Source organism: Salvelinus sp. IW2-2015, linkage group LG24 (genome assembly GCF_002910315.2).
Source record: "Salvelinus sp. IW2-2015 linkage group LG24, ASM291031v2, whole genome shotgun sequence".
Lineage (NCBI taxonomy): Eukaryota > Metazoa > Chordata > Actinopteri > Salmoniformes > Salmonidae > Salvelinus > Salvelinus sp. IW2-2015.
Window position 1 is genome coordinate 4,820,768 of NC_036864.1, and position 9,645 is coordinate 4,830,412.

Genomic DNA, 9,645 nt, shown 5'->3' on the forward strand with positions numbered 1-9,645 from the left:
CTCATCACTCAATCACTCTCTACTCTGTCACCCCCGCCTTAAGAGCAAGCGTGCCGCGAACACACCAATTAGGATTACAGGTCTAAGGAATGGGGTCGTAGTTCACCGTCTTAAACCCCCAACAACCAAGTACGTTACAGTCTAAGGAATTGGGGTCGTAGTTCACCGGTTAACCGCCAACAACCAATAAATTGCAGTCTAAGGAAATCGGGGATCGTAGTTCACACGTTAACAACCCAACAACCAATAGGATTTACAGCTAAAGGAAATGGGTCATAGTTACACCGTTACCCCAACAACCAATGGCGAATTAGCAGTCTAAGGAATGGGGTCCATAGTTCACCGTTAAACCCAACAACCAATAGATTACAGTCTCAAGGAATGGGGGTCGTAGTCACCATTAACCCCAACAACCATAGGATTTCAGTCTAAGGAATGGGGCGTCGTAGTCACCGTTAACCCCAACAACCAATAAGTTACAGATCATAGAAGGAATGGGCGATGCGCTAGTTCCACCGTTAACGCCCAACAGCACCAATAGGATTAGCCAGTCTAAGGAATGGGGTCGTAAGTTCAAAACCGTGTAAACCCCAACAACAAGTACGATTACAGTCTAAGGAAGTGGGGTCGTAGTTTCACGCGTTAAGCCCAACAACCAATAAGATTACAGTCTAAGGAAATGGGGTCGTAGTTCCAACCGTGTAACCCCAACAATCATAGGATTACAGTCTATAGAGGAATAGGGGGGGGTTTTTTTTTCGAGTTTCACCGTTAACCCACAACCAATACGATTACAAGTCTAAGAGAGATGGGGTCGTATCTCACGTTAACCCCAAGCAACCAATAAGAATTACAGTCTAAGGAATGGGTCGTAGTTCACCTTAAACCCCAACAACCAATAGGAGATTACAGTCTAAGGAATGGGCGTCAATACGTTTTTCACTGTCTAACTCCAACAACCAATAGGATTACAGTCTAAGGAATGGGGTCATAGTTCACCATTAACCCAAACCAATAGGCAAACAGCAAGGAATGGGGTCCGTAGTTCACCGGGTTATTAAGCCGGCCAACAACCAATAGGATTAGACAAATGTCAGGGAGTGAGGATAGATACGAATAGAGGTGTATGTTGTGGTGAGTACGTTCTCCAATGACAGCAATTAACCCCAACATAACAATAGGATTACAGACTCCTATAGGAATGGGAGTCATAGATTCCACCATGTTACCCCAACACAACAATAGGGATTTTAAGTCTACAGGAATGGGGTGGTGCGGTAGTTCACCTGTTAACGCCAACAAACCCAATAGGATTACAGTCTAAGGAAATGGGGGGTCGTAGTTCACCGTTAGCTGCACACAACCAATAAGATTACAGTCTAGGAATGGTTGTAGTTCAACCGAGTTCAACCCCAACAACCATATAAGGATTAACAGTCTAAGGAAATGGGTCGTGTTCACGTTGACCACAACAATAGGATTACAGCCTAAGGAATGGGGTTCGTAAGTTCAAACGTTAACCCATACAACCAAGTAGGATTACAGTAAGGAATGGGGTCAGTAGTTCACTGTTAACGCATCAACATACCAACATAGGAGTAAGTCTAAGGAATGGGGTCGTAGTTCACCGTTAACCCCAACAACCAATACGATTACAAGTCCTAAGGATGGGGTCGTGTTTCACCATTCAACCCAACAACAACCAATAAAGATTACAAGTCTAAGGAATGGGGTCGTAGTTCACCGTTAACCCCAACAACCAATAGGAAAGTACAAGTCAAGGAATGGGTCAATCAGTATTACCATAACCTTAACAGCCAATAGGATTCAGTCTAAGGATGGGGTTGTAGTTTACCATTAACCCCAACAACCAATGGAATTCCAGCCTAAGAATGTGGTCGTAGTTCACCATAACCCCAACAACCCAATAGGAATTACAGCCCTAAGGAATGGGTCGTAGTTCACGCATTAACCCACAACCCAGCATAGCTGTGGGAGGGGGGATAGAATGACAGAGTACTGATAGATGAATTTTAACTGGTTCCTAGTGAATTACATCAGAGATGGACTCCTCAACTGTCAAGGGCAAGAACGTGTGTGTGTGTGTGTGTGTGTGTGTGTCGTGTGTGTGTGTGTGTGGTGTGTGTGTGTGTGTGTGTGTGTGTGTTGTGTGTGTGTGTGTGTGTGTGTGTGTGTGTGGTGGTGTGTGTGTGTTGTGTGTGTTGTGTGTGTGTGTGTGCTGTGTGTGTGGTGTGTGTGTGTGTGTGATGTGTGTGTGTGTGTGTGTGTGTGTTGTGTGTGTGTTGTTGGTGTGTCTGTTTGTGTGTGTGTGTGTGTGTGTGTGTGGTGTGTGGTGTGTGTGTGTGATGTTGTGTGTGTAGTTGTGTTAAAGGTGTGTGTGTGTAACCAGGGCCCATAGCTGTACTACCATAGACCAGGGCGCCATAGTGTATACATCAGACCAGGGCTATAACGTGATACTACTATACGACCAGGGCCCATAGTGTGACTACTAGTAGACCAGGGCCCATAGTGTACTCTATAGACCAGGGCCCATAGTGTACTACATTAGACCAGGGCCCCTAGTGTAGTACTGATAGACCAGGCCCTAGTGGTACTACTATGACCAGGGCCCATAGTGTACTACTTAGACCAGGGTCCATAGTGTACTACATTAAGACCAGGGCCCAAGTGTAGGTACATAACCAGGGCCATAGCTGTAACTACTAAGACCAGGGCCCATACGTGTACTACTACTAGACCCAGCGCCATAGCTGTACTACATTAGACCAGGCGCCTATAAGTGTACTACCTATAGACCAGGGCCCATAGTGTACTTACTATAAGATCCAGAAGGCCCATAGTGGAATACAATTAGATCAGGGCCTTATAGTGTACCTACTAAAGACCAGGGCCCCATAGTGTACTACTATAATGACCAGGGCCCATAGTGTACTAACTATAGACCAGGGCCCATAGTACGTACTACATATTAGACCAGGGCCCATAGTGTAAGTACATAAGACCAGGGCCCATAGTGTACGACATTAGGACCAGGCCTATAGTGTACTAATTTAGACCAAGGCCCATAGTTAGCTACTTTAGACCAAAACGGCCCATACGTGTAACTACTATAGACGCCAGGGCCCATATGGTGACTACTATAGACCAGGCCCATAGTGTACCTACTATAAAGATCGCAAGGGCCCATAGTGTACTACTATAGACCAGGGCCCAATAGTGTACTACTATAGACAGGGCCCCATGAGTGTGATACAATTAAGACCAGGCCCATAGTGAGGTACTATAGACCAGGGCCCATAGTGGTACTACATTAGACAAGGCTATAGTGTGAGTACTATAGACCAGGGCCATAAAAGTGTAGACTCTACGAAGCCAGGCCATAGTGTAACGACTAGGACCAGCGGCCCATAGTGTACTCTATACGATCCAGTCGGCCAACAGTGTACTTACTCATAGACGCAGGGCCATAGTGGTACTAATAGGACCAGGGCCCATAGGAAATACTTTAAGAACAGGGCCATGAGTGTACTACTGGATAGACCAGGGCCCATAATGGGTACTACATTTAGAACCAGGGCCCATAGTGTAGTACTATAGGAACGCTAGCCGGCCAATAAGTGTACTACATTTAGATCCAGGGCCCATATGTTACTACAATTAGAAGCCGACGCAGTGACCCAATAGTGTACTTACTATACAGACAGGGCCATAGATGTAGGCTAGCATAGAGCCAGGGCCCATAGTTGTACTAGCATTAGACCGGGCCCATAGTGTACTAAACTTAGACTACGTCAGGACCCATAGTGGTACTACATAGACCAGGGCCCATAGTTTAAGCTACATTAGGACTCAGGGCCCAATAGTAGTACGTACTATACTGACCGAGTGGTCGCGCCCGCATAGTGGCAGCTATCCTACTTTAGACCAGATGCCCGGTAGGTGTCTACATTAGAGACCAGGGCCCATAGGTGTACTGACTAGTACGAACCAGAGGCCCATAGGTTATCGATCGAAATTCCATGACGACTGAATATTAAAGACCAGGGCCTATAGTGTTACTACAATTTATTATCCAAGGGCCCTATAGTGATAAACTACATTAAGACCAGGGCCGCATAGTGTACTACTGTTAGACAGGACCCATAGTGTAAAAACTACTATAGGAACAGGGCCTATAGTGGTCACTACTTTATGACAGCGGGCACATAGTGTAATCCTAACAATTAGTGAGACATCGAGCGGCCCATAGTGTAGCTACAATTAGGACTAGGGGCCCATAGTGTAGTTACTAATGAACCATCAGTGCCCATAGGTGTAACTATGATTGACGCAAGGGGCCCATAGTTTACTACAGTTAGCCAGTGAACTCTCATAGTGTACGGATCTATAGACCGTGGGCCCATAGTTAACTACTAGACCGAACGGGAGTCCCACTAGATAGTGACTACTACAATTAAGACGGGCCATAGTGTACTACTTAGCAAGGTGCCAATAGGTTAATCCAGTGCACAACTAGGAGACGCAGGGCCCATAGTGTCTAGCATAGACCAGAGGCCCAGTGTGTATACCTACATTAGATCCTAGGGGGCACCCCCATAGTGTACTAAAGTTAGAGCCAGGGATGAGATTGCGACAGCTTCGATGCCCCATAGTGGTATTACTCGTTGAAAGGCCTGGACTCGCGAACGGAGAGCCCATGGATGGATGGAGGTGTTTTGTGGCTCGCATTACGTCTCGCAGCCTGACCCTGGGGGGATAGCGTACAGATCCTTAGTGGAGGGCGGGAGTGTGTTGCTGGTGTATATCTCGCTCTAGTGGCGCCCGAGCGGTGATCCTATGTTGGTTGGGGTGCTCCGGCAGCGATGCGTCTAGCGCACTAGTGTAGCTACTATAGACCAGGGCCCATGAGTGTGAAAAACTACATTAGGACCAGGGCCCATAGTGTCTGCATTAACCAGTCGGCCCATAGTGTACTACTTATAGAGACCAGCCCGGGGGCCCAAGTGTACTACTATAGACCAGGGCCCAAGTGTAACTACTATAGGACCAGGGCCATAGTGAACTACATAGACCAGGGGCCCTTAGATAGTACTACATTAACGCAGTGGCCCATAGTGGTAGCCTACATAGACTAGGACCAGGGCCCATTAGTGTAGTACTATAGACAGGGCCCATAGGTGCACTACAATTTATGAACCGTAGAGCCGATTAGTGTACTACATAGACCCAGGGCTCTATATGTACTACTATGACCAGGAGGCCCATAGTGTACCTACATTAAGACTCAGGGCCATAGTGCAAGGTACTTGAGACCAGGCCTATAATGTACAAGTACTATAGGTAAGACCTAGAGGCCCATAGTGTACTAACTACAGGACCTAGGAGGACCAAGTGTAGCCTACAAAAGACCAGGGCCCCAATAGTAGTACTGAATCTTATAGGACCAGGGCCCCACAGTGCTACATACCTATAAGACCGAGGGCCCAAGTGTACTACTATAAGACCATGGGCCATAGTGTACTACAATAAGACCCAGGAGCCCCATAGTGTACTACTATAGGACCAGGGCCCATGAGTGTACTACATTGATCCGCAGGGCCCAATTAGTTGGTATGTACTATAGGACCAGGGCCCTTCAGTGGTTAACTACAATTAGACCAGCGGCCCCACTAGTGTACTACCCCATAGAATACTGAGGACCATAAGTGTTAACTTGACCTATGACCAGGGCCCATAGTGTACTACTAACGACCTACAGGCCCACTAGTTCCTACTAACATGACGACTGGCCCATATGTACCTACTATAGACCTAGAGGACCCATAGTGGTACTACTATAAGGACCAGGGCCCATATTTTACTTCATTAGACCAGGGCGCCCATAAGTAGTAGTACTATAAGACCAGGGTCGCCAAGTCAGAGTCACTTAATTTTAGGACCGCTAGGGCCCTATAATGTACTACATAGACCAGGGTCCATAGTGTTATACTAACTATAGACCAGGGCCATAGTGTACTGACGACATTAGAGCCAGGGACCTATAGGTGTACTAACATATGTATCCCAGGCTGAACGGACGCCGGCACCATGACGATTCCAGAACGAAACCCGCTATCAGGGCCCTGATTAGTTACACATTAGAGCCAGGGCCGCATACGTGTACTACTGATTAGACCAGACCCCCATAGTGTAATCTACTTAATAACGGGACGCCAGGGCCTAATAGTCCACTACTTTAACCAGCGAGGCGCCATTAGGTAGCTCACACTTAGATCGTGATCCCAGGGCCCAGACAGTAGTGTACTGCACTAGTATGAGTAGATCTAGCAACCTCCAGGCCCATAAGTGTAGTACTATAGACCGAGGGCCCATTAGTGTAATATAAAGGAAACGGGATTATTAGTTCAAACATTTGACATGTTTCTACGACCATTACGGATACCTTTTGGAATTTTTGCTGAACGGAACGAGGGTGTATTTTTCTTAACATAACGCGCAACCCAAATGGCGTTTTTTTGTTATAAAAGTAATATTTATCGAACAAAAATAACATTTGTTGTGTAACTGGGAGTCTCGTGAGTGCAAACATCCGAAGATTATCAAAGGTAAGCGATTCATTTTATTGCTTTTCTGACTTTCGTGACCAAGCTAACCAAGCTAATATAAGGCTAACTGTTCTAGCATTGATTGATACACTCACAAAAGCTTATATTGCTTTCGTTGCAAAGCATATTTTAAAAATCTGACACGATAGGTGGATTAACAACAAGGCAGCAAGAGRCTCTCGGTGGATGCTGCAGTGTACCCAAGTGGCATCGGGAGCAACTGCTTGCACACGCGTTACCACTCCACTAGGTCTCCCTGTCATGGCTTTTGCGCCATCAGTACAGATACCAACATGAGCAGCAGCTACGTTTGGCTACATACGGACCGTTAATAGAATTCCAGCGAGAGAGTAACGGTTAATGTGATTGGATGTTAATTATTTGACTAGGCTACCTGTATTTGACATTGTGTTGTTACTTCGCTGAACACTAGATGGTTTAATTTGATTTTTGGCAGTGAAACGAGGCTACTCAGGGGAGAAAAAAACCTCACCCAAATGTATAGCCCCGTTGGAAAATATAAATGTACTGTTTGAAAATGTGAAGGAATTTTTTTTAWTTTTTTTWATTTGAATCACATTGTTATTTGGCGTACCCCTGACGGCATTGCGTGTACCCATGGGGGTACGCATACCCCAGTTTGGGAATACCTGCACTTCACTCTACTGACGCTCTCCGTGGCCTTCTAACACAATGTAAATACATACGACCAATAAAACTTGAAATTTGAATTATAGACCTCAGCATAACACTGTTATCACCAGTGCTCTCCTCACCCACTCTGGCTCTCTCTCCTCACCCACTCTGGCTCTCTCTCCTCACCCACTCTGGCTCTCTCTCCTCACCCACTCTGGCTCTCTCTCCTCAGCCACTCTGGCTCTCTCTCCTCTGACCACTATCTTTCTCTTTCCCCTTCTGTCTCTTCTCTCCCTGTTTCCCTCACTCATCTCTCCAATTTTTGTCCTTTGTCCTTTCTGTCAGTCTACCCACCTCCTCTCCTTCTCCCTCCCTCTCTATCTCTCACTGTCTCTATTTTCCTCCCTCTCTCTCTCTGTCTCTATTTTCCTCTCTCTCTCTCTCTCTCACTGTCTCTATTTTCCTCTCTCTCTCTCTCCATGTACTCACTGCAGTCTTCAGTACACATGTGTCTTCTCCCAGGTAGCACAGCTCTCCAGAACAACTGGTCTCCAGCCACAGATGTTCCCCGTTCACAGCAGTCTCCTACACACACAAACGCACAGCAACACAAAATTCAGCGCACGCGCACGCACACAAAGGAACATGTTAGACCTTCTCCCACATGCCCGGCAGACAAACAGTGTATGAGTGTTTAATGTGTCTAATTGTCCATTGGATTCCAGTGTGTGGGCGGAGGAAATATATCCTCCCCTACAGGGTGTGTGGATCAAACATAAAACACACACAAACAAGACACACAGAGAAGCAGCACAGCACAGCCACAATCACATTATTCGCTCTGTGCTGCATGATGTTGATACGTTAAAGTTAGCGCTCATTACGTTTAATGGCGGGGTGTGTGTGTGTGTGTTTGTGGTGTGTGTGTGTGTGTGTGTGTGTGTGTGTAGTGTGTGTGTGTGTGTGTGTGTGTGTGTGTGTGGTGTGTGTGTGTGTGTGTGTGTGTGTGTGTGTGTGTGTGTGTGTGTGTGTGTGCTTGTGTGTGGTTGTGTGTTGTTGTGTGTGTTGGTGTGTGCCGTGGTGTGTGGATCATGCAGAGCGGGAATGCAGCAATGGTTTAGGGAAATTCCTGCATGGAGGGACTATTGCTCCCAGGTAATAGCCGGGTTGGATCCTGTGTGTGCCCTACACGAAATTACAACGGCAATTTCACCTGATGAGATGTTCCCCATGTGATATTATGTGAGTGAATGTGATAAACGGGACAGAACATGTATAAGCAACTGTGATACAGGAAACTGCACATGTGACAAACATCGGGATGCCGAATAATGTCACATGTGAAACTGCCTTGTGAGGTGAGAACGTGTTGTTCTAATGTGAAAAGGTGGTTACATCTACATTTTACAACATCTACGTGAACAACTGAACTCGGCACTGTCTCTTTGTTTTCACAGTTGATCATTTCAGCTCAACAGCAGTGAAACACGTGAACTGCAAATGTCACTGCTTATTTGTAGGGAAATGAATTGAAATGGTATGGGGTTTTAAAGTAAGTGGATTGCCGTTTCAGTTGAAATAATGTAATCACATCTTTAATCAATGAATCATTTGGACATGACAACCTACTACTGAATCTTCAATACTGATCCACCTGGGATTTGAACTCACACTCTGGATTTGGGATACTCGAAGTTCTGTAGCAGTCCATACACAGGTCATGTACTATAATCATTCTGCACTTAGCAGAAAAGTGCCATCTCACTGCTATGTTGGTTCTCACTAAAGACATGCTCGGAACTTTGGTGAATTAGTAAGTGTTTTCTTAAACCTCTCCGTGTGGGCTGGGTGTGGTCTCCAATGTGTAGTTCTCTTGCAATTCTATTTGCGAATTCATATCTACCGAATTAGCCACGAAATCCCTCATTTGAAAGCAACAGTTGTCGCCATCTTTCCCTCTATTTCCCATGTGCCAGAGCGAGCAATTCGAGTTCAACCACATTGGCTCAGCTCTCGCCCGCATGAGTGACAGCTAGCAAGAGGCACATCATGAAGCTATAGACAGAGGAGAGGGAGGAGAGAGGGCGATGACGCTGGTGCACATACTGTATGTGATGGTAGTAGGGCAATTTTCGGGCCACTTTTGCTCGTGAGTTCTACTTTCAGAACTACTGCAAAAGGATACCTTTGAGGGTTTTCTGTATGATATCTAATGTTGGTGTGGTAATTATTCTGCTTTATGTTTACTTTCGATCACTTAGGTAAATATAATCGTTTTTCTTGAGTGTATTTTTTAACAAAGGCTGAATTGAATATTGAAGTTCAAGTGTGAAATCAGTCGTTGACTACACGACATGGTGGGACGAATTGAGTCGTCGCG

General features: G+C 45.9%; 1 pseudogene; it reads right to left on the bottom strand.

Moving 5' to 3' along the window:
* The window catches only part of LOC111951332 (diacylglycerol kinase iota-like), an 82,170-nt pseudogene that overhangs the window by 35,101 nt on the left and 37,424 nt on the right, over window positions 1-9,645 (bottom strand).